This window comes from Lissotriton helveticus, chromosome 3_1 (genome assembly GCF_964261635.1).
Source record: "Lissotriton helveticus chromosome 3_1, aLisHel1.1, whole genome shotgun sequence".
Lineage (NCBI taxonomy): Eukaryota > Metazoa > Chordata > Amphibia > Caudata > Salamandridae > Lissotriton > Lissotriton helveticus.
In genome coordinates this window covers 323,398,724-323,423,807 of record NC_136061.1, presented here as the reverse complement: position 1 = coordinate 323,423,807, position 25,084 = coordinate 323,398,724, and the positions used below count along the sequence as shown (strand labels likewise).

Below are 25,084 nucleotides of genomic sequence, written 5' to 3'. Positions count from 1 at the left end.
AGGGGGGAGGGGTTGAGGAGCTCACGCACACAAGCAACGAGGGGGGGAGTGGGGTGAGGAGCTCACGCACGCAGAAGCCACTTAAATGCAGCACTTTTAGTTTCTTATTCATCAAGAAGATGATTTTCATCTAAATGCTTAATATATGCCTTTCACTCTGAAGCTATGATAAAGGCCCAAATGCTGTTATGACAATACCAGCCCAGTGTGCTGAGCAATAATTTTCCCTGCATGTCCCTGTATGCCTCCCGAGAGGTACACCTCTATGGCACAAAACATGTCATCGTTTAGCAACAGCCCTTACTAAGAGGCCTATAATTGTAGGAGCATGACCCTGCTCACTTGCCTGTGCCGATTTTAAGTGCGCAGTCAGAGAGCTTATGTTGCTGCACAACACTTCAGATTCCAGTGTTCCCAATCTGTCACCTTTCAGGCACACCGAGAGAAAATGCAGCATATGAGCCTTGAGGGAAATCGTTAAACCTGCGCACTAAACAATTCCCCACATCCCCACCCACAAAGGCATCTGGGAGAGTGTGCAGTCAAACGCCTGCCTGTCTGGGTAATCAATGTAATAGCCTCTCCCCGCAGAAGGAAAATGACATTTCCATGTGCTCAAGATGGGAAAACCGGATTGTGCAGTGCGAGCAGTAAAGTCGGCCTTAAATCAATTTGATCCAAGTGAAGTTGCTGCCCTGCGTGCGCCCGCGGAGCAGGGCTGTTTATTTATTTCCCACTCCGCACCGCTCCCTGCACATCTGGCACATTTAACGTGCCCATTCCCGGTGCTTGGGTGGTAGCATGTGTCCGTTAGTTTTACCACCACCCAATTGCAGCTGCCACCCAGAGCAGGCACTGTGGGCTCAAGAGCCGTCCACACAGGTAGCGCACACGTGCACAGCGCCTGGAAGCAGCGCTGTCCTCACCTGTCTCTTTGTCCCGTACGTCGTCCAGGTGGGTCCCAAGTTGTTTCAAGGTTAGTTGGAACATTTACCCACACGTCCCGGGGCATGTATAAAATCTCCATTCCCACCACCCCCAGCCGAACTGGCATAACTCCCAGGAGCAGCCGATAATGCTGAGCGGGACTCCAGAAAACTGCTTTCGGCCCGGGCGAGTTGCACTGCCATGGTTGAGGGGGGCGCTTAGTCGGGCAAGTCTACCGTTGATCAGTTGGTGGAGCAGAGGACAGCAGTCCAATAACAGGCATCATTGGAGCGCATGTTCGAGTCCGTATCTATGTGTTTTTGCCCCGAGGGGCATGAGCAGGGAGCACTGGCAGGGAGGGGTCGGCCGCTCATCGCTCTGACCCTGCGAGGGACACCTACCCCTCGCAAAGGATGTCTGCTGTTACAGAACAACTCTTGTTTTCTGTGTTGTTAACGCTGGCTGCAGCGCTGCGATCTGTCTGCAGCACTTACAGTGGATGCGCTGTAGGGACCTGTACTGCTTTCAGTAAAGGCACTGTTTGGAACGGCAGCGCTTACAGTTAAGTTAGTAATGGAATCTGCTGGGATTGCAGTGAAGGCAGCAGTGCTTGCAAAGAAAGAACTGCTTGGACCTGTCTGCATTGCTTGGCGTGGTGGGCACTGCTGGGGTCTGCATTGCCTGCAACAGAGACTTCGGATCGCCGATGCTTCCGGGGGAGGCAGTGCTGGGATCCTGGGACAGGATGAGGAAGAGTAGGGCGGGTTGGAGCACTGGCCTCTAGCTTGAGTTGAATAAGGCACCAAATTAAACTCTGGACTTTGCCCGAGGCACAGCAAGTCACCACCGACTCGGGTTATGAATGACTTGGAATGGCGGGTGGGGATGCCCGGGGTACAGTCCACGCTGTGGCACCACAGGCTGGATGCCAGCCTCCTGCCTGGCACACGAGATGTCCGATGTTGATGAGACAAAAGGAGACACGGACAGCGGGAGGGGGGGCGGGAAAGGAGACACGGACAGCGGGAGGGGGGGCGGGAGAGGAGACACAGACAGCAGGAGGGGGGTGGGAGAGGAGACACGGACAGCGGGAGGGGGGACGGGAACGGGCACAATCAGAAGGCAACAGGCACTCACCTGGCACTCTTCACAGCGCCTTCGGCCTCAAATGGCTGCCACTCTTCACAGCGCCTACATTTGGCTGCAGATACCGAAAGCACATCAGGCTGCCCCTGGCAGAGGCAGATGGAGCGGACTTCAAACAGGGGTGCAGGAGCACTAAAAACGGCATAAACAGGGGCAGAGGCAGAGGCTCGATGCTCACCTTCACTGCGGTGAAACAAAATGGCGGCCGCAAGCTTCTGATTTTTTCGGAATCGGGGGCGTGGTTTCGCTGTTTTGCTGCTTTGAGTGACAGACCATGTCACTGTCTAAAGAACAGCAAAACTTACACCCCCAAATCCTAAAAAGACGGGGCTAAATCGGAGTGACGCATCTCTCCTCCAATGGAAGCCAGCCAATGGAGGAGAGACGGGCCAGGGAGGCGGGTTCTAAAGCCCTACTAAGAAACATTAAATCTCCTCCCCAGACTGCGCAGGCGCAGCCTTTAGGTCCTCGACCTAAAAAAGAGTCCAATGAGACTAATCAAATGATTTCTGAAAGAGCACGACCGGCAAATGTGGGCCACTTTTTAGGGACTTCCCGGCCTAATTGCAATCCCAATCCGACCCTGATTGGGGATGCCATCCACTTCCCACCCCTGGGCCAATTAACACACATTTTGGGGCCTGACAGTTGTAATGATTTAGAAAGACAAGCAACTCTCACTCTTTCAGATGCTGATGGGCTGTGAAAGAGATGCTGGTCAGTGGCAGAAAGGACGGCCTTGTAGCACACGAGGGGGGCATGCACCATGCAGGGTCAGGAGCACCTTCCGTAATTTAGATGCGAATATCTTTCAATCTCTGAGTTCCAAAGAGCTCTCTCAGTCCAGGGGCTGTGTGTCAGGTCAGTTAAAAATGTTAAGTGTTTTGGTGGAGAGTTCATACTACTCCTCATTTCAGTTGTGCATGAATGTTACGCGGCATCCCCAAAGCTTCGAGGGAAAAGAAAGTTACCTTTTAATTAGTAGTTACGAAAAATCTTGATTGTGAAAAATTATGTCTATTTGAGGAGTACCGTGTCTAGTAGTTTAAGCCCTAGGCTACGTTTTACAATGTTTTTTTTTTTAACAAATCTATGGAGAGAAAAACACTTTAAACATCGAATGCAAATATATAAAATAAAAATGTTGCCTACCCCAAGTTATGCCCTTGAGTATATTCCCATTTTTAATTGGCCTATTTGAAACGTATACAAAGGGAAGATTTTACGAAAAGTTTGTAGCCTAAGCTCTGCTTTCCCAGTACTAATTCTTAGGCTATAGCTTGGACTCCATCAACCATGTTCAAGCACTGGCTAATGTGATTTGTTGGGGGGTACAAGGTCCTTAACTCCCTTTGCTGCTAGGCCTTTCCCCAGTGCTAAGCCTTTTTTTTGTCCATTTGTTGTAGTTTGCGTTTAGGCCTGTAACTTTGTGCATGCAAGTGGATGGAACCACCCTCCCCTGGGCCCTACAGCTCGGGCTCATGGTGGGGGGTCCACATCTTGAAGCCATGGTGTAGCACTGAAAGGCCTTGCAGAGGGCCCCTCTCCCCTGGGCCTCATAGCCATAGTTCAGTGCTGATAGGCCTTTGGGTCTATCCTAATCCTCTCAATGCTACACCATGTCTGAGAGTCACAGGAGAGGGGCGCACATTGTGTGGGCCCCCACCCCTGTGTCCAATTACATTTTTCTCACAATGCTGGACCCTGGCCCTGTGTAACAGAGGAATAGCTATCGGTAGTGCAGCAGGAGGCATGGCACCAGGATCGGGCATATTAAGAGCTCAATGTTCCCATATTATGCTTTACTGTACTGTGCAGCCAGTGGACGAGGGTGAGAGAAGCTTTCACTTTGCACCATGGCACCACTGGTGTGCTACAGCCTTCTTTCATGGGCCTCACAGCCATTTTACAGAGCCGTGAGGCCTGCGAGAGGCCTACCTCCAATGGGCATCACAGCCATGGTTCGACAATCACAAGAGGAGGCACCCTCCTATGAGATAAGCAGCACTGGAACATGGCTATGAGGCCCATGGATCCTCTCTCAGGGGGTGTAGTTAACAATAGTGCAGCAGGTGCAGTGGCACCAGGGCTCTTTCTTGCATCACGGTCCATGACAACATTACTATGTTACTGGTTCCTTCTCCCTTGCACTGCACAGCCATGATCCAGTACTGCTGTGCAGCTCAGTGAAAGCCCACCCTCCCCTAGGCCTCACTGTCATCGTCCAATGCTGGGAGGCACAGATTCATGACTCCCATGCTTAGGGCAAGAGGCGACATCTGAAGGGCATAGCTATCAATAGTGTAGAAAGTGCAATGGGATCATGGTCTTGTGGGGTTATGTGTCCAATGCACCCAAATTATGGCTGTATTTTACTGCTCCGTCAGTGACCAGAGGGTAGTGGGGAGTCATAATTTGCCTTGCTTGCACGATGGCTGGCCTGCTCTCCTACACCTTGCAGCCATGATCCTGATCTGCGATGTCCAAATGTCATTCTCTCCCTTGGGCCTTATGTTTTTTATTATATGTGTTGTGTTTTACACTTAACATAATTCTGGCGAGTAAAGAGCCTACACACAAAAAAGATTGTCCTACGTCTCTTAGCATGTGTGTGTGGAATACTGGTGAGAGAGAGGATTAATGCTAAAACAAATTACGAAGTATTAATGTCATCCTAAGTTAGCACAATAATGGCACATAAAGATAAGGGAGCCTTTTGAAATTTGCAATTATATCCATGGTGAGTGAGGTTTTCTCTTGTGTCATTTTATATTTTGAATGATATCGCCCCTCATTACCTCACAGGATTGCCCCCCTTTATGAGGCAGAACTGGAAATTGTATCATGCACTCATCTGGAAACAATCAGTTAACGAGGAGTAAATAATATACATCTTTGTGAGACCTGCACCTAGCTTTTCCATCCAATGTGACAAATGTAATCCATTTAATACAGTTTTAAAATATATGGACTTATTTCATTTGTATATTTATTTTTTTGTCCATGTTACTGCTATCCATGTTAGGTCTCTTCAGAGATGCCAAATAGGATCAATAGTCCTGCGGTGTAACTTTCTGTTATGCCACTTCTTGTGATGTTACCAAGGGCGACTCCTCCACTAGGGCGGAGGAGTGTCACCCCACTGCTTTCTCGCAGAGCGAGAAGCATAAATATAATGCGAGAAGCATAAATATAAAATGAAAAAACTACCATTTTATGTTTCTGCTATTCACACTGCGAGAAAGCAGAAGTGTTTGGTTGGGGGCAGGTGGGTCTGCTTTAGGGCAGGGGAGGAGTGCCTTGCCCCCTGCTAAGGGCCCTGACTGTTTTAGCCGGCCCTCCGGGACCGACCTAACCAGTCATGCACACTCTGGCCTTTCTCCATGTAGGCACCAATGCACCCTACAAGGAGAAAACGGCCTCCCCATAGGCGCCTGTCTGGTAGGCCTCCCAACCAATCACAATGCTGCCATTGGGCAGGGAGGCTGCCTGCTTCCTGTTCCTGCCAGAGGCAGGAAAGAAAGAGAGCAGGTCAGGAGCAGAGATGACGCGAGACCTGGGAAGGTAAGTTTATTTTATTTTTTAAATAACCCCTGCGAGACCTCCCACCCGCGAGTCATGCTAGCCGCGACTGGATTTTACATGCAAATTAGAGGGGCCTCACATCTTCCCTTTCGCCCGGGGCCCCAGAAGTTCTAGGACCGGCCCTGTCTCAGTGGTGCGGTCCTGTGACCCCCAACTGGCAGCGCTCAAGGCCCTGCCCTGCGTCTAAGCCGCCAGGCTCAGATGATGGACGGCACTCCAACCGGCACCCACCGATGGCACGCCCCGGTATATGGGTCAAGGACAGCATGGCGCTGTGACCTAGTAGGGCGGGAGCGCTCCAATCCACAGCCTCCCTGCTGCTGCACACGTGAAGATGGTGCGGTGCCGCAGGCAGAGATTAGTCGCCCTGCATCCCGGCGTGGTGATAGTTTGGTGCCCAGCCGCACCAGCGGTGAAGAAAGTCCACGGCGTCTCTGTGCCCCAGCACATCACAGCCCGGACCGCCCACAGCGCAGTAGCAGGCCATCAGCAAAGCATTGTGTGACACCACCACACAGCTGCCCCCACCCCCCATACCTCCCGTCCTATCAGCAACCCTCCAACAGGCTGCCCACACATGCTTGAAACAGGAAGGATAGAAGAAGGTGCACCTATCTGACACCGGCGGCTCACCGCACGTAGTGCTCCCATGCCTGCCTCCATAACGCCCGGAGGGCGGCTCAGCAAGCCAACGAGAGAAAGGTTTCCACGCCCATGGGAAGAGCGCTGGCATCAGCTGGAGTCTCCAGTCCGAGGATATGCCTGCACCTTCCAGAAAAGACTGACGGGATGAGCACTGAAGCGCTGCATGGCCACCCAGCGGCCACATGTGGTACTGCACCCACACCAACCAAGCACGCAAGGAAGAAACAGCCTGCAATGCAAAATCAGCAGAAAGTTAAATGCATCATGGCAGGAAGGTCCAGGCCAGTGTGCCCACAGAACTGCTGAAACCAATGGACCACAGGCCTAAGAACAAGGGTGAGCAGTGAGGAATGCCTTAGACCCCCACACAGGTAGAGGATGCAGCTCACTCACCCTAGCATCAAGTGAAGCACTCAGGGTCCCCAGCTTTCGCACCGTGGCCAATAGAAATAGACACAACTCCAGCGAAGAGGAAAGCTGTCGTCCAGGTGGCAGTACCAATTACTGCAGGGAAGAGCCAGACAGGAGAGAGCATCCTGTGAGGACAGGGGCCCACCAACACGGCGCATGGCCCCACACCTGCATATTCACTCCCGCCTGATTTTGCAGTGGCCGCAAGCTGACCCAGCACCTGAACAGATACCGCAGTGCTTCTAAGGGTGGTGCATGACACAGTACCTCACCACAGCGTGCACAACGCTGGCAGCAAGAGGAAATCTACCAAGGATCAGCGAAACCCCCCCAGCACAGCCAACAGAGACACAGCATAGGAGAAGTAGTCAGCGGCAATGCTAATGCTTCCATGCCCAAAACCCCCCCCCCCAAAAAAACCCAAGAAGTCCAAAATACAGACTGGCCGCCCGAGCCAGACCGCGACACCCACTACAGCATCAGCACTAGGGCAGACCCAACACTTCTGTGACAAGCACGAGTAGCAGAACTAACATAGCTCGGACGGATGATGGGGGCACCGCATGCCCCACTGGGCTACCAAGACTTCCAAAGTGGAGAGTCTGTTGCACATCGCCAAGGGCCCCCAAGAAGCCTGAAGCCTCTCCAGCCCAGGCAAGCGCCGACCAAACACAAGCAGCAACACCAAGGACAGCCGCCACCAGCAAGGGTGGACGACCAGCCAGACATCAACGTCTCAAGGTAGCTGTCCCAACCAACAGCACAAGAAAGCCTGGTGCAGTGCGCGCACCACAAGCGGCTGCCCAACGCCACAGCCAGTGACAAGATCATTACCCGCTCCTACTTGTGAACAGACACAACCGCAAGCTGAACCACAGGCACACCAAGTGCCAAAACAGAGCATCCAAGAAGATGACGGAGCACGCAAAGTGAGAGGCACGCAGGAAGCCTCACCAGTGAACCTGACTGCACAGACAGGCACCCTGGAGTTAGAGATATTTCCACAAAGAATCACTGCTGAACGCAGGTAGGAGAGCATCCACGTCTCCACCACCCCCGCGAAGCCCCGCAGTGGGCCGAAGGCAACACGGAGCGTCCTCCCTCGCACTGCCTCAAAATGGAGTCGGCGGTAACCCGACAGGCAAGAGAGGAGTCTGTAGGAGAGTAGGTTCGGCGACGACTTAAAGAAAAAAAAGTTGACTCTCAGGCAGGCCGAGAGACAATGGAGAAGGCATTACTGCCCCTTATTAAAAACTCACTATACGACTCTACTGAGTGATTATAAAAGGGCCATTTTAGGTGCTAAAACTGCTTATTTCTCTGCCAAAATATTGGTGGCAGAAATACACCTAGGGAGATCTTCTCCATTGTCCATGACTTGGCCTATTCTGATAGGGCCACTCTTAAGCCCCATCCTACCCAGTCCCTTTGTGATTCATTAAACTTATATTTTTTGGAAAAAATTAGCAACATTAAAGCCAACATTCCCCTCCCCTCCCCTATTTTTGTTGAGCCTCACCCCCCGGTTGCCCATGGCTGTCTCTCTTCTATTCCCCTGCTTACCGAAGAAGTGTTCCTCGCAATACTTCCAAAAGTTAAGTCTGGTTCCCCGGCAGATATCTGCCCAGCTCACATACTACAACAAATTTACACTACTTGCCCCAATCCACCAATTTCCTTCCTCAACAGCTCGCTGGCTCAGGGTGTGGTAATCCCAGCTCTTAAATCTGCCATCATAGTGCCCATCCTGAAGAAGCCTGGTGCGGACTCTTCCGCTCCAGTCAATTACCGCCCCATCTCCCTCTTGCCCTATTTGGGCAAGGTGTTGGAGCGACATGTAGCATCGGTTCTTAGTGCCCATGTAGAAGCCAATGGAGTCCTAGCATCTCGTCAGGCAGGTTTTCGACCTAGGCACTCCACCGAGTCCGTCATGGTGTCGGTCCTGAACAACCTCAGGGAGGGTATGGACCAAAACAACTACCAGGCTCTGGTGCTCCTCGACCTCTCCGCCGCCTTCGACACGGTTGATCATACCATCTTACTTTCCCGTGTCGGAGCGGCGGGGGTCGGGGGCTCAGCCCTGGTTTGGCTATCATCCTTCCTGAGGGACCGCACCCAGGCGATCCGGTTGGGGGACTTTTCAGCCACACAACTTAAGGTCACTTGTGGTGTCCCCCAGGGTTCTTCTCTATCCCCTCTCTTGTTTAATCTCTATATCTATCCTCTGATCTTTGCTCTTCAACAACTGGAGGTCACCGTTTATAATTATGCGGATGACCTCCAGCTTATCTTTTCTCTTTCTCCTTCTCCCCATTCTATTTCTAATTTTCAGACTACTATGATTTTTATCAGGGACTGGTGGACCACAACCATCTGAAACTGAACCCTGATAAAACGGAACTGGTCCTTACAGGTGGTCCCTCCAGTCCCTGGAACTCCTTATTCTGGCCTTCTTCCTTAGGATCCCCTCCCACTCCCTCTTCCTCAGTCAAAACTCTGGGTGTCAAAATCAATAGTCAACTCAATCTTCATTCACAAATTAACTCTGTTGTTTCTTCTTGCTTTCTCGTTCTTCGAACTATTCCCTCTGTTTCTCGTTTTTTTTCTTCCCCTGCACTTAAACTAATCATGTCCGCTCTGGTGATCTCCCGGCTGGACTACGCTAACGCGCTATACAACGGCATACCGTCGTATAGTTTGCGGAAGCTCCAGCTGGTTCAAAACCAGGCGGCTAGATTGGTGTATGGTCTCTCTCGTTCCCATCACTCCACCCCCTTACTGAAGGCACTACATTGGTTACCGGTTAGGGAGCGATCCCTTTTCAAAACTGGCTGCATGGTCTTCCAGGCGCGCCAGGGCACGGCTCCTGCCTTCATTTCCTCTTTGCTAAAGGAGTATACCCCTGTTCGGGAGCTCCGATCATCCTCCCAATCTCTTCTCCATGTACCCCGCTACCGACGCAAGAAATGGGGCGGAACCAATTTCTCAATCTTGGCACCATCCTTTTGGAATTCCCTTCCCAATCATTTACGTCTAGCTAGACATTATCCCCTCTTTCGGAAAGATCTCAAGATCTTTTTATTTACCCAGGCTTTTCCCAATGGTATCTGATTTTATTCCCCCTTCACTGGCTTGTTGTTCCAACTGTTAATTTAGCTTTCAAAAGCGCCAAGAAACCGCATGGTGAATGTAGCGCTATACAAATATTTTAAATTCAAATTCAGTAGGATCTGCTTCTCATGGTTACCCCCACTTTTTGCTGTGTTTCACTGGTTTTTTGACTTTAGTCTGGCTGTGGCCCTGCTAACCACAGCCTAGCTGTTTTCTCTCTAAAGGTCAGCAGGTCTTGGGTCTGTCGTCGGTTCAGTGGGAGGGTGTTTCATGTCTTGGCGGCGAGTTGGGAAAAGGATCTCCCACCGGTGGATGCACGGGACGGTGGTGAGTGAGAGGTCGGCGGAGCGTAGCTGGCGGTTGGGGATGTAGGAGAGCCGTCTGTTAAGGTAGGCTGGGCCGTTCTTGTGGAGTGCCTTGTGTGCTTGGGTGAGGAGCTTGAAGAATATCCTCTTGTTGACGGGGAGCCAGTGCAGGTTTCTCAGGTGGGAGGTGATGTGGCTGTGGCATGGTACATCGAGGATCAGTCGTGCCGAGGCGTTTTGGATGCGTTGCAGTCATTTGATGAGCTTGGTCGAGGCTCCCGCATAGAGGGCATTTCCGTAGTCGAGTCTGCTGCTGACGAGGGCCTCAGAGAGGTATTGCTGTTAGATGACCTGAAGAGGGTTTCAGAGCCTGTAAGGGGAGGCAGTGGGTTGGGAGCAGCAGATGAGGAAGATCCCAGTGTTCCAATCTCACAGGATTTAGACTCTGATGCTGACTAGGAAGTTGACAATGAACTAGACCTGGAGAACCCAGATACTACTGGAGATGAGGAAGGCCCAAGGGGCCCTCTCTTTGTCCCCCCAGGAAGAGGTGGTGGTGGGCCCAGAAGACCAAGATCACCTTCAGTGGAATCTAATCATTCTGGCACATCTATAGGGTCTTCCGCCTCTTCTCATAGGAGGGCTACCTCCCAGGATGGAATAAGCTCAACTGAGAATAAGGAGACAAAGAGGAGCCTTAGAAAAGGAAACCCTAGCTCTTGAAAGAGCAAGACAAAAGATGAGGCTAGAGTCCCATGGTGGCAGCAACTTCCCTAGTGGCAGGGATAGGTCTTATGACCATAGAAACCTAAACAAGATTGTCCCTCCCTATCAGACTGGGGATGACATCCACAAATGGATTACTGCACTGGAGAGGGCCTGCAAAGTACAGAAGGTTCCCCAGGAGCAGTGGGCAGCAATCTTGTGGCTATCTTTTGCAGACAAAGGTAGAGATAAGCTCCTCACTATAAGAAAAGAGGATGCTGATGATTATAAGGTCCTGAAGTGTGCTCTGATAGATGGGTTTGGCTTAACCACTGAACAGTACAGGATACAGTTCAGAGACACCCGGAAGGCACAGACTCAGGACTGGATTGACTTTGTTGATTGTGCTACTAAGGCTCTGGAGGGCTGGTTGTTGGGCAGTAAAGTGTGTGACTATACAGGATTGTATATTCTGATCATGAGAGAACAAATTCTTAATAATTGTCAGAACCAGCTGTTGCATCAGCACCTGGTAGACTCTGATCTGACCTCTCCCCAAGAATTGGGAAAGAAGGCCGACAAATGGGTCAGAACCAAGGTGAAGCAGAAGGTACAGAACCAAGGTGATGACCAAAAGAAGCAAGATCAAAAGGTTGGGGAGAAAGGTAAAGACCAGAAGTCTTCACAAGGTCCCCAAAAAGCTTCTAATGGTGGGGCTCCCCAATCTAAAAAGAAAGAAGGCCCTAAGAAACCATGGTGCAAAGTTTGTAAAACTAATAGTCACTGGACTAGTGATTGCACCAAAAAGGAGACAGCTCCAGCCACCATTGCCCCTAAAGCAACTGTTCCCCCTAGTTCAGCTACAAATGGTGGTTCCCAGAAAAAGGGTGTAGTAGGGTTGACTCTGGGATCTGAGATGGACTTTGGCCTAGTCAGAGTACCAACTCAAGCTGTTTTGATCTGTGATGGAGGCATGGATATGACTTCCTCTGTGAGTCCCAGTAATATGGGCAAGTGCAGACAAACACCTCTAATTAACCGCTACCGCGCTAGCGGGTTTTCCCGCTGTGCGCTGAAATTTTTAAATCGCGCGGTTTGTGACAAAGCCAGCTCGTCATCTGCGTAGCGCAGGTAATGCCCATGACGAGCTGGCTTTGTCATCCGCATCGAAGGGGTTAATGAGAAAAAGGCTGAGGCCTACAAGGACACAGGAGCCAGTGTCACAATGGTGACACCAGACTTTGTGGACCCTGGACAAGGTATACTTGGTGAGACTTACCAAGTGATCAACGCCAGCAATGTCAGGACTACCCATGCCCTGGCAGTTGTTGATTTCTCCTGGGGAGGGATAACTGGCCTTAAGAAGGTTGTGATCAGTGAAGACCACCCTGTAGAATGCTTGCTTGGCAATCATTTCGAAACTTCAGCCTGGTCTGAAGTGGAGTTGAGGACCCATACAGCAGTGTTTAGAATTCCTGCACATGTGCTTGCTGTGACTAGGTCACAGGTCAGAAAGTCTAAGACTGGACAGGCACTGGATTCTGGAATAATGGACCAGTTGCCTACCAAGAAAAGGAGCAGTAGGGTTAAGGCAGTGCCTTTCCCCCGACTCAGAGTGAGGATCAGCCTTCTGAGGAAGCTGATTGTGAGCCTAAAGAAGGAACTCTCCCAGAGGAGATTGAACCTGTTCAGGTTGAGTTCTTAGGGACAGGGGGCCCTTCCAGGGCAGATCTGAGTCAGGCACAGTTGAGCTGCCCTTCTCTTGAACCCTCAGACAAGCTGCTGCTGAGGCTGCTGGAAATGCTAGTGGCACCCATAAGATTTACTGCGATGATGAACTCCTGTATTCAGAGAGTAGAGACCCCAAGCCTGGTGCAGCCAGGAGGTTGGTCATACCTTTGGCATTCAGGGGCTTCCTATTGACACTAGCCCATGATATTCCCTTAGCAGGACACTTGGGCCAGAACGAGACTTGGAACAGAATTGCCCCTCACTTTCACTGGCCCCATATATCTGAACACACCAAGGAGTTTTGTCACTCCTGTGTAACCTGCCAAGCCAGCGTCAAAACAGGTGGCACTACAAAGGCCCCCCTTATACCACTACTTGTCGTGGGGGTTCCCTTTGAATGTGTAGAGATTTGACATTGTTGGACCAATGGATCCCCAAACTGCATCTGGGCACAGGTTTATCCTAGTGGTAGTGGACCATGCCACTAGGTACCCAGAGGCAATTCCCCTTAAGACCACTATAGCACCTGTTGTGGCAAGAGCCCTCTTGGGAGTTTTCTCAAGAGTGGGTTTCCCTAAGGAGGTAGTATCTGACAGAGTCTCCCAGAAAAGCTCAGGCGGAGATGGGACATCCTGCTACCCTGACTTTTGTTTGCATACAGGGAGGTTCCACAGAAGGGGGTTGGCTACAGCCCATTTGAACTTCTGTTTGGGCACCCTGTCAGAGGACTACTTTGTCTGGCGAATGAGGGATGGGAGTTACCTCTCAAAACCACTAAACAGGATATTGTGGACTATGTACTTGGTCTCCGCTCCCGGATGGCTGAGTACATGAAAAAGGCAACTAAAAACCTTGAGGCTAGCCAGGAATTACAGAAAGCCTGGCATGACCAAAAGGCTGTACTGACTGTTTACCAGCCGGGACAGAAAGTGTGGGCGTTGGAGCCTGTGGCCCCAGCAGCTCTCCAGGACAAGTGGAGTGGGCCCGACACTATTGTTGAACAGAAGCAAGAGGTCACCTATTTGGTAGATCTTGGAACTCCCGGGAGCCCCAATAGGGTGCTTCATGTCAACAGATTGAAACCATATGTTGACAGGGCAGACATGGGCTTGCTCATGGCTACAGATGAAGGACAGGAGGAAGAGAGTGACCCTCTCCCAGACCCGCTCTCTCAGAATCCTGATGATGGATCAGTTGATGGAGTAGCCTTGGCAGACAGCCTCACTGATCAGCAGCAAACTGATTGCAGACAAGTTCTACTGTTGTGTAGCGTTTTAAGCTCCGAGTGAATTTTCCCGATTCATGCCCTTATATAGGTACAATTCACATTGCCCTTATATAGGCATAGAAAAAAATCCCTTATTTAGGCATAGCCCATGCTACCCAAATACAGGCATGGCTACTTCCACCAATACCAAACATCACAACAATTTCTTGAAAAACCAGCTTAAGCAAGTTGGGGAACTTCCCTTGCTTGAATATTGATTTGTCCAAGAACTCAGTTACTTTACAAAGAACAACTATTCCCTAGGGGTTCTTTCCTGACATTCATATGCCCGACTTTAAGTCAAACTATGGCATTCCTAAACACCTTCAAGGTATAAATGTACCTTCACTTGCTCTAGTAAGATACGGTGGTTCAGGGCAGTTCGAAGATCTACTTGCCCGACGCAGCTCGCTACAGCAGGTGCTGTAGGAAGCCAACTCTCCAGCTGATGCACTGATCAAGAAGCTGCCCTTCTCCTGTCGAGAATCCAGCTCCAGTGTTTCCGGCTCCCCTTGCGGGGTGTTGGGAAATCGAGTCCCGAGACAGAGATACCAGACCTCCTTCATCCTAAACTAAGGTATGGAGCTGATTAGAACCTAGAGAAACCCTTGGTAGATTCTTGGCAAAAAACAACTAAACCTATGCTACACAATACTTACTTCTTCCCTTGTACTAGACTTAGGTTAGGCACATTGGGGTAGGCGTATTTTAGAAGCACCAGTTGAGTATTTTAGTCAATGTTATTTATGTATGTATTTTAATATGGCTTAGAAACCATACAATGCTCTTACAGTATTATTTCATATTACTGTTTACGCTGTTCACATTATACTTTGTAGTCTGCATAATGATTGTAACAGTTCACTTCTCTTGAATGAGAAAGAAGACTGTTCAATAAACCCTTTTTATTGAAAACGCCTGTCTCACTATTTCTCTTCAACTCAGTAGAAACGAAGCATGCACGATTGACTAAGTGAAAAACGTATCTATTGTTTCCGCGACTCTGAGAGGTATATTCTTATTCTTGGGAAACAAAGTTGTCATGGTTATGCGGTTGTCTGAAGCTAATCCCTTCTTGTTTATTCGAGAAAGTTTCTAGTGACCTCTGAGTTAGCTGGCACACACACAATTAAGTTTAGTATATTCGATATAGACCTAGTTGACCGCAGTCCTACATAAATCTATAGGATATATTATTCCAATGTGCAGAGCCTATTGGGAATATAGGAACTACACTACACTACAACAGTTCAGACATATGTTTTCACTGACTACAAGTCAGACAACCTGGTGCACTCATGAAGTGGACACTGGGGACAGTCTGCCTGTTAAAAATAAGATTTACAGTCAACCTGATCATGTCAGGGACAGTATCAGGACAGAAGTCCAGAAAAGGCTGGATCTGGGAGTGATTGAAACTTCAGATAGTCCATGGGCTAGTCCAGTAGTCCTAGTACCCAAACCTCACACCCAGGGTTGTAAGAGAGGGATGAGGTTTTGTGTAGACTACAGAGGTCTCAATGCAGTCACTAGGACTGATGGCCATTCAATTCCCAGAGCAGATGAGCTCATTGATATGTTGGCATCTGCCAAATTTTTTAGCACATTTGATCTAACAGCTGGCTACTGGTAGATCAGGCTAGCTGATGATGCAAAGCCAAAAACAGCATTTCCAACCCCTAGTGGACATTATCAGTTTGTGGTAATGCCCTTTGGTCTGGAGAATGCGACTGCCACATTTCAAAGGTTGGTGAATAAAGTCTTAACAGGCCTGGAAGCCTATAGTGCAGCTTATCTAGTTGATATTGCTGTCTTTAGCTCCACCTGCGAAGATCAGCTGATCCACCTGAAAAATGTTTTGGAGGCCCTGCAGAAGGCAGGCCTAACTATCAAGGCTACTAAGTGCCAGATATGGCAGAGTCAGGTTGTGGACCTGGGTCACCTTGTAGGTGGAGGCCAGGTTCAACCATTGCAGAGCAACATCCAGACCATAATGGACTGGGTTGCTCCAACCACCCAGACTCAGGTCAGAGCTTTCTTGGGCCTGACTGGGTACTATAGGATATTTGTCAAGGGGTATGGTTCCATAGTGACACCCCTGAATGACTTAACTTCTAAAAGAATGCCTAAGAAAGTTCAGTGGACGGTCAGCTGTCAAAAGGCATTTGATGACCTGATGCAGGCCATGTGCACTACACCAATTCTGCAAAGTCCGAACTACTCCAAAGATTTCATTGTCCAAACAGATGCATCTCAGTTGGGGGTAGGGGCTGTGCTATCACAATTAAATGATGAAGGTCAAGACCAGCCAATAGCTTTTATTAGCAGAAGGCTAACCCCTAGACAGCAACGTTGGTCAGCTATTGACAGAGAGGCCTTTGCTGTGGTTTGGGCTCTTAAGAAGCTGAGGCCATACTTGTTTGGCACTCACTTCACAGTTCAGACAGACCAAAAGCCCCTCTTACAGCTAAAACAGATGAATGGTGAAAATCCCAAACTGCTCAGGTGGCCCATTTCCCTACAGGGAACATAGACCTGGGAGTAACCATGCCAATGCAGATGGACTCTCCAGATATAGTGACACTTAGAACATGAAGACTCAACTGGTCATGGTTAATTTACTGTCCCTGCATTTGGAGGGTGTTATGTAGGAGAGTAGGATCTGCTTCCAATTGTTACCCCCACTTTTTGCTGTGTTTCACTGGTTTTTCGTCTTTAGTCTGGGTGTGGCCCTGCTTATCAGGACCCCAGCCTAGCTGTTCTCTCTCTAAATTGATTACATGTACTTTAGGTACATACCAGATTGGTTACTGGGTCACCCTCATGAGTCCCAAGTATATGGTACCTTAGGTACCAAGGGCATAGGTACCCCGGAGGCCTACCAGAGGCTGAAGCATGTATTATGCCACCCCTGGGAAGACTTCCAAAATGGCACCACAGGTTTGCACTTGCAACCTGGGTAAGGGGGTGTAAGCACCCTTTACTGGGATATAGTATACCTATATCCACTATTTGAAACAGACACATGTTAACCTATAAGTCACTTCTATAGCAGGCCTTGACAATCCTGAAGGCTGAGTGCTTGGTTTTGTGTGAGAGGGTGCCCTAGCAAGAGCTGAGCCCCTCTGCAGTTTTCGGAATCCCTTCCTTATAGCTGTTCTGTGATATGGCCATACCATATACTCTTAAGTGCATTATAATCCTCGTGGTTAATGCTAAGTTTAGTTTGGCTTTATCAAAACATATCGTGTTTGGTGTCAAACACTTTGGAATACTACCCCCCCACCGCCAGTTCTGGCAGCGGGGGTAGCATTCCACACTTCTAGAGGGAGAAGACATTAACACACTTACCCGGTAATGTTTAAAAGAGCCCCAGCATCACAAAATGGATGCTGCTGCCACAGACACAAGTTTGACATCTTGCTGCTGGACAAAACTCCGGCAGGGGAGGCCTCGACAATATAGGTTTCCTATCCAGGGAGGTGCCAGCACCTCCCCAGACAGGCTTTAGTCTATTGGGGCAGGGTGGGTTGCATTCAGTGAATGCTTTTCATATACTGCCTGGGGCACACAAGGTGCTCAATGCATTTCCCAGTTAAAACCGGTTGCTGGGGCACTCAGCCCCAGCTCTGGTGTGAAACTGGACAAAGGGGAATGGGTGCAAACACCCCCTCCCCAGGTCCACCCATAGGTGGGACCCTAGAGTTAGTCCGACCTCTAAACTTAGTATAAGTATGGGAATCCAGTCACTATGACTGTAGATTACCCTGGGCGAAACTCGGAATATGATATCTTGGAACTTCGACATTCCATATCGACTGGAAGATGGAAGAAATCTCCCTTGGGGTCAAGGAGTGACCTCCCTGTTCAAACAGCCACCAAAGAAGCATCTTGCTGGTCTGCATTTTTGAGGCTCCCGCCGGATCCCGAAGAATCTGTGACACAAAACGCAAACTTCCAGAAATCTCCGAGGCTGACACGAGCCTCCAGTAAAGCTGAGACCTGTAGCGATCACGAGAGACGTGGGACTGGAACTCCTAGACATCCTACAAGTTTGCAAGTGCACCTACTTCCTAAAATTTCCTGAAGTTGTGCATTGGGCTATTTGTTGCCCTTGCCCCTAGCACCTTTTGCACTGAAGCTGAGAGGCCTACACTCCACGAGTGTTCCGTGGGCCCGCTTTCTTCACCACAGCTTGAGGCTCCTTCACAATCTCTAGTCCATTAGCTAGTGGGTCCCCACAATGGACAATCCTTTGTTTCTTGGGCTTTTCTGGTTGCTCCAGACGAATCCTGACTTCCCTCCAAAGGGTGAGTCCCTCAGACCTTGCTGGTCTGCACCGAAGCCAATCTTGTCATCTTGCGTGGGTTGCTGTTGCCAAGGCTTGTTGGGTTCAATCTGGATACCAATGCTGCAGCACTCGACATCCGATGTGGTACAGCTCAAATCCAGCTCCTGGTTGTCGTCGACACCTCTTGGACCTCGTGGCAGAAGAGTCAAACTTCACCTACTTCACCTTAAAGCACCCAACATCGGCTGGCATCTTCTTGTTGCCATCCTGGTCACTGGCTAGTGACCCAGACTCTGTCCCCTCTGCTTTCAGGTTCTTCTGATCTCTGATCCACCCTTGGATCCATCTGGACACTTTTCTTCTGGTCGCCAGCAGCACTTCTTCGCAGCTCTCCATTGGAAATGACGATGAAACCCGCCACGAAAAGACACCTATGCACCCGGCTTCCCTGGGTGAGGTAACACGAGTACTTCAGTGCTTCCATGGTTCTTGACTCTCGTAGTGTCTAGTTCTAAAGGGGTTTCACCGCAGTCCACTCCTAAGTGTCCTAAAACTTTAAAACTGTAACTTGAATTTCCTCCATAGAAGTCAATGGTGATTCGCGGCTGTGTTTAGACACTGCACGCGTTCCCCGTGGGTCTTTTGCGTCCCTACCTTGGGTGGTTCCTGGTTGCCCCAGCGGTTCTCCAGGCCCTATGCCTAACTTCTATCCCTCACGTGGTTCTCATACCACTATTTTAGCATATGGTTTGTGAGGCCCCTAGGGCAAAACGTATACTGTGCTATTTACTATGTGTTATTTAAGTTCTTGTATTTTACTTTGGCCTCTAGCCTCATAAAGGGGATGGAGGGGTTGTGTTTAGAATAAATACATATATTTTATATAATACCTTGTGTGGTGTACTTTCATTTGATCGTTCAAGAGATTATAGACTGGTAAAACAAGCTGCTTTACATTCCTTCAAGACTTAGCCTGAAGGCTGCTCTCCACAGCTACCACTAGGAAAACTTTCTATAAGGTTGTCTTTAACCTACCATCAATAATGGTCGTTTGGACTGGTGTAAGGTGCCCACTAGAATAGTGGACATCATATGCCAGGCCAACTTCTCACAGAGTCGCACACCCCATGTGGCAGGCCGCCACATCAACATGTGCTCCACCAACCAATGACACACGACCGGACATCACGTCGCCCAGCAAGCAAGGAGCGCGCTGGAGCGAAAGCAGAAGCCGGTGCCACGAAAGCGCCGCCTCAAGGTCCAAGCGCAACACCCTTGAAGAAAGAAGAGAGTGAAAGCCCTTTCACCCCAAATACCGGATGAACACAGGTGGGCTGAACAGACCAAAAAAGGGAGAAGACCGAGGACTCGCACAGCAAGCCAAGAGCACACCCTGACACTCTAGATAGCCACCAAGGTGGACCGACGTCCCTGGATACAGCATCACGGGTGAACCAAATATAAGCCGCAGCAAGCGCAAACCGCATCTCACCCCAACACTTCCCAAGGCGCCGTTCATCCCCGAGCGGCGGCAGTCTAAGTCAAGCAGCATCCCTGCCCCTGTCCGCAGATGCTACGGGTAAATATAAGCACCGAGTGTCTGTCAGCACACTGCCTCAAGATGGAGTCGGGAGTGGCCCCAAGTCAGGCAAGAGAGGATTTGTACACGCTACGTGTCAAGCCGCCACTGAAACTCCATTTCAGCAAGGCAGAGACACATGGCTGCTATGTCCCTCCTGACATCCGACTCTCCCAGCAGGTCACCACCCCCTGTCATGCCGACTCACCACATGGCTGGCAACCACCATCACGCAAGCCCTCAGCAAATGCGTCAAGCACCACTACCAGTGTACCAATGGAGTGGAGTCCTACACCGTTGCCACGTCAACCGACAAAAGAAACCCGAGGCTGTCTGTGAACCTGGCCTACACCGGAACTGCGGCAGCGAGGGCAAGTCTTGGCCCAGACTCATCCACCCCCAAGGGCTGTGCGTGCGACTATGTAAATGCTCCTCGGCGGTCCTGCAGCGGCCCCCAGTCAACACACAAGCGGCCCCAGCGCATCTTTCCTGCAGTCCCGCAGCAACCCCGACAACGGGCCTCCCCAGGCGGGAGAGGGAGAAGAGACTTTGCCCCACCGACAGGTTATCGGTTACAGACTAGCGCTTCAACAGAGACATTTGATCAGGCAACGCTTCTGTGATCTCTCACCTGGGACTCCATCCATGTCCATGATGGAACCCACTATAAGGAACTGTTATAACACACCACAGACCATCACCGAAGTCAGCAAGGTGGGAGTCAGGCAAGACCGCAAGACATGTCATCATCAGTGAACTGACTGTATGCAGCGGATGTCCCCAAGCCATCTGTCGTGTCCTGAACCCATCAGGTTAAACTACGGGTGCCCGCCGGGAAGGTCCTGCAGCAAGCAAAGTCACCAGCTTGTGTTTAACGTCATCTTGCCACCTGACTCAGAAGACTGATGGACCCTGTGGTATTTAGTTAACTGTTTGTTTTGTCCCCAAAGGTTGGACTTACGTTTTGTTGGTTCTTCAATAAAGTTGGGGAGGAATGTAGTGTCCTGCGGGACACATTCTAGTGTTCCGCAGGAAGCAGTACCCCCAGCCACTGCACCCCCACACCCATCCATCACGGGTTTCACGAGTGACGTGGCCCCACTAATAAGAGGGCCCGGGTGCACGTGCTTGAGGCCAATTACCACACTACCTCGTCAGGTGTCTGTATCCACCTTTTACCGTCATGTGGGCCTGAGGCCCGACACCACAGGCTGAATGCTCCAGCCAAGCTACCAAGGGGGTGAGCAGGGGTTATCTTAGCTGTGTGACTACCTTACCATGACTAGAGTGAGGGTTCCTACTTGGACAAGGTGTAAACCACTACTAACTAGAGACCCCATTCGTAACTCTTACCAAGAACTTCACCATTCAGCCTCACCTATGCTGGGTATCAATCTAGATAGCCTCTGAGATATGATCTAATTAAGGCTTGCCCCATTGGTGCACAGCCGTTTTTGAGATCCTGTGGGAGAGTGATAGGAGTTGGGGCACTAATCCCTGATCAACTTTTAGACTTGTTGGCCTTGTTTTGAATAGATTAAATCAGGGCCTTTAAAAAATGTGTAGTTTTTTAATGTTGCCTACCTTGAATGCTCTTCAATTTCTTTCCTCACATAGGTAGTGTATTTCTACAACAGCAAGAATACCCTTGTCTCTAAAAAGGCTTCTGGCTACTATTCATATCACCAACTCCCATTCTTTTTGATTTGGCATCATTTTTCACATTTCACAGCATCGCTGCCTTGTGCATGTTGTCGTATGGATTACTGGTCCTTCATTGATTAGCCCTCTTTTTTGGTGTACATTAACATGACTTTATTGTCTTTTTCAGGTTACAAATATGCAACAAAGTCTTAAAAAAGTTAAAGAAAAGGTACAAATAAAGTACCAGATCAAATTAAAAGGAATTGTTTGGTCTAGCGTTAAATCAGAAACGTCAAAATTACCCAGGTCCTGGCCGACTTCCCTTCTACACATTTATAAACGGCCCAGCCAGAGCCTGGTCCATTGGGCCTGACTCCCCTTGATACCACTTATGTAAGTGTGGCACCCTGCACTAATCCAGAAGACCCTTGTGTTGATTGTAGTGGTTTAGACAACCTTAGAAGGGCTCTCTAAGTAGTAGCTGCGTAGTGCAGCCTACAGGCTTAGTCTAGGAGGAGTGTAAAGCAGCTTGGTTTACCAGTATTTAACCTTTAGTATAGGCTAAGGGAAAAAGAACCACACAGTGTACTTATAAAAATAGATATTTATTACAGTCACTCACTAACACTCTACAACAGAGGTCTTCAAACTTTTTTAGGTTGAGCCCCCCCAGCTGAATTTATTTAGATGTCGGGTCCCCCCATCACTTGACAAAAAATTCTGGAACCTGGTATTCTACATAATCGACTGTCATCCACATTTCCCAGTCCATATCTGGCTAATAATGTTAAACACAGTAAGAGTGTGGGTTTCTCATACTTATGCTTTTTCTACCTAAGCGCGCTATGGTGAGCCCAGGCGGTCCATATGTTACTGTAAGTGACAAAAAGACCACTGTTAAACACTTTGCAAAACAATAAATACATAAATAACATACTCACGTTCTTGTTTTCACTTATTCTCGTTCACTTGCACTCTTTTCCTCTTTCTCTCTCTCTCACACACACACTCATCTTCTCTCATTCCCTTTCCCTCCATTTTGTTGCCCAATTTTACGCTTCTTCTTCCCCATTTCGCTTTCTAGCTCTTCCTTTCTCTTTTCATTCCCTTCTATTTCACACTCACACTCACTTCCTATCTCCCTCTTCCTCCTACTACCACCCATTTTTTTCATACCTCCTAACCTCTCTCTTCCTCTGCCCGCCTTCTTTTTCTCACCTTTCAGTATATACCTCTCCTCACTTCTAAGGCCTCGTTCATCCCCTTCTCCTCCCATGTTTTCTTGTCCTCCATTCTGCCTCTCCCTTTTCCACTCTCCTTCCTGCTCTGCTTCTCCCTCTTCCTTTCATTCTCCTTCCTACACTTTCTTTCACTCTATGCCCCGTTCTAATCCCAGATCCTTTTATGTGTTTCATCTCCTGCCTCCTCCGGCTTGTCTTTAACTGTCCCAGTTTCCTCTGGATGCCAGCAAAGCGTGGGTGTAAATGCCAGGCCGGGTATGATGCCCCTGCCCTCCCGTTCTCCGGAGAGATCTGGATCCTTAACTGTAGGGCGCGGTTTCTACAAGGAGCCCGAAAATCTCTCTAAATGTTTTCATCTTACTGGTTACGCTGTTAGACAAGTATTGCAAGGACTCTGGAGAAGGGGACGTTATTTCCGTGGTGCCTTCACTGCGTCTTCATTATTTTTTATGCTGCCAGCAGCCGGTGAATAATTTCTCAGATATCATTTACAATACGTGCAATCAGCAAAGCTGGTGCATTAAAAAATGATTACCTCTAGGGCTGCTCATCGATTGTGTCTGGAAGTGAAACACGTAGGACTTATCGTGCTATTTCTGGCAGCGGCGGGAGAGAACACGAGCCAAGAACAGGCGCGCAACGCCCATTGGAATTAAAGGGCTTTCCCCCCTCCTGGGTCTCTGGGTGGCAGCCCGGGATGACACAGCTTCAGCTTCGCAGACACACAGCCGCACTCGAGTACTTCACAGGTCTTTTAAAGACCTTTTTGCATGTTAATCAGGCGTTGATGGTCTTCACCCCTTCTTAGGGCCCCTGCAGCTCCACTCTGCCTCTCCGCCGTGGGAAACAAGGAAAGGTAACATTTTATGGTGGAGAGCGCACGCCCCCCCTGAGATGGCGTCGGGCCCCCCCAGGGGGGCGAGCCCCACAGTTTGAATAACTCTGCTCTACAATATCTCCTACCCAGAGATATAATGACAATGTGCACAATACTTCGAAATAGAACAGTATGGAGCACCAATACACAGGGGTCCCAAGGAGGAGGCCAAACCATATACCAATATAGTGGAATGCGAACCACAACAGTTGTAGAGACAGGGCAGGAGAGATGTAGAAGATTTTGGCACCCAGGATACCACCCCAGATGAGAATCTAGGCACCCCAAGACAGTAGTATGCAAAGAGGATATTTGACAGTGTACTCTACTATTCAATGGGTATGCCGAGCCTGCAGTCTTGGAGAGAAAGGACCCTTCCAAGGGGACCCTGAAAACACCCCGCGGCGGACAGAAGGCTTAGGAGCCGCCCACCAATTGATACCCTCAAAATAAGAGGACAAGTAAGGCCTAGGAATGCAGAACCACCACCTTTGTGTTGCTGATCCTTTTGGAGTCTGTGGAAGTCCAGATTCAGCAGGGCGGTCGATTTTGTTGTGGTGCCTGCAGATGCAGTAGAGTGACTCCTGCACTCCAAAGGAGATTCCTTTGGATGTAATGCGGTGTCCACAGGCCCAGGACGGAGCCTGTATGGAACATGGACACTGATGTTGCAGCTGGTTTACAGGACAACGAGGTCAGGAGTAGAAAGAGTCTTACCGGTTGCAGTCTCGGTTCCCAAGCAAAGGTCGATGCAATCAGTCCAACACGGTCAGCACAATTCTGCCAGGATGTCCAGACAGTCAAAGATGAAGTGAAGTTGGATCTGAATCAAATTCCATGACGAATCAAGGGTCCCACCCACAGGTAAACCCCTAAGTACCCTCAGGAAAGGGTTGGGATGATTCAAGGTGTGAGAAGTTGGCCTGGTATATGATGTTCACTATTCTAGTGAGCACCTTGCACCAGTCCAAACAACCCTTATGGTGATGGTTGTAAAGTCAACCTTATAGACCAGCTATCCTATTGGTAGCATGCACAAAGCAGTCTTAGGCTAATACTTCATAGAGCATGTGAAGCCAATTGTTTTACCAATTATAATCCCTTGAATACCAAATGAAAGGACACCACACAAGGTATATATCACATATATATGTATTTATTACTAACACAACCCCTCTGTACTCTTTATGAGGTCAGAGTTCGAGATACAGCACAAGTTACTCAATAAGCATACTATTAGTTGCACAAATACAATTCTGCCCTAGGGGCCTCATGAACCATATACTAAAGAAGTGGTATAAGAACCACTTCAGGAAAGGTGAGTAGGCCTAGGGCCTAGGAAATCGCTGGGGCTACACTGATCAACCAAAGGAATGGTAGTGGAGACCCACAGGATGCCTGTGCAGTGTCTAAACACACATGCGAGTTACCATAGAGAATCAATGGGAACGTAAAAGTTACAAAGTAGTTGATTTCGGACACTTCCGGGTGGACTACGGGAAAACCCTGTTAATTAACCCTGGGCGTAGTAAGCGTAGTCGCGCTACGCGAAGACGTTCTCGCACTACGCGAGCTTCGCGAGCGTGCGTAGTAGCTTGCTGGTCCCGTTCGTGAGCCGT

At 49.4% G+C, this 25,084-nt stretch overlaps 1 protein-coding gene across 1 annotated transcript in view; it reads left to right on the top strand.

Moving 5' to 3' along the window:
- The window catches only part of LOC144822417 (multidrug and toxin extrusion protein 1-like), a 762,229-nt gene that overhangs the window by 7,801 nt on the left and 729,344 nt on the right, over positions 1-25,084 (top strand). The gene's annotated exons all lie outside the window — the stretch shown is intronic.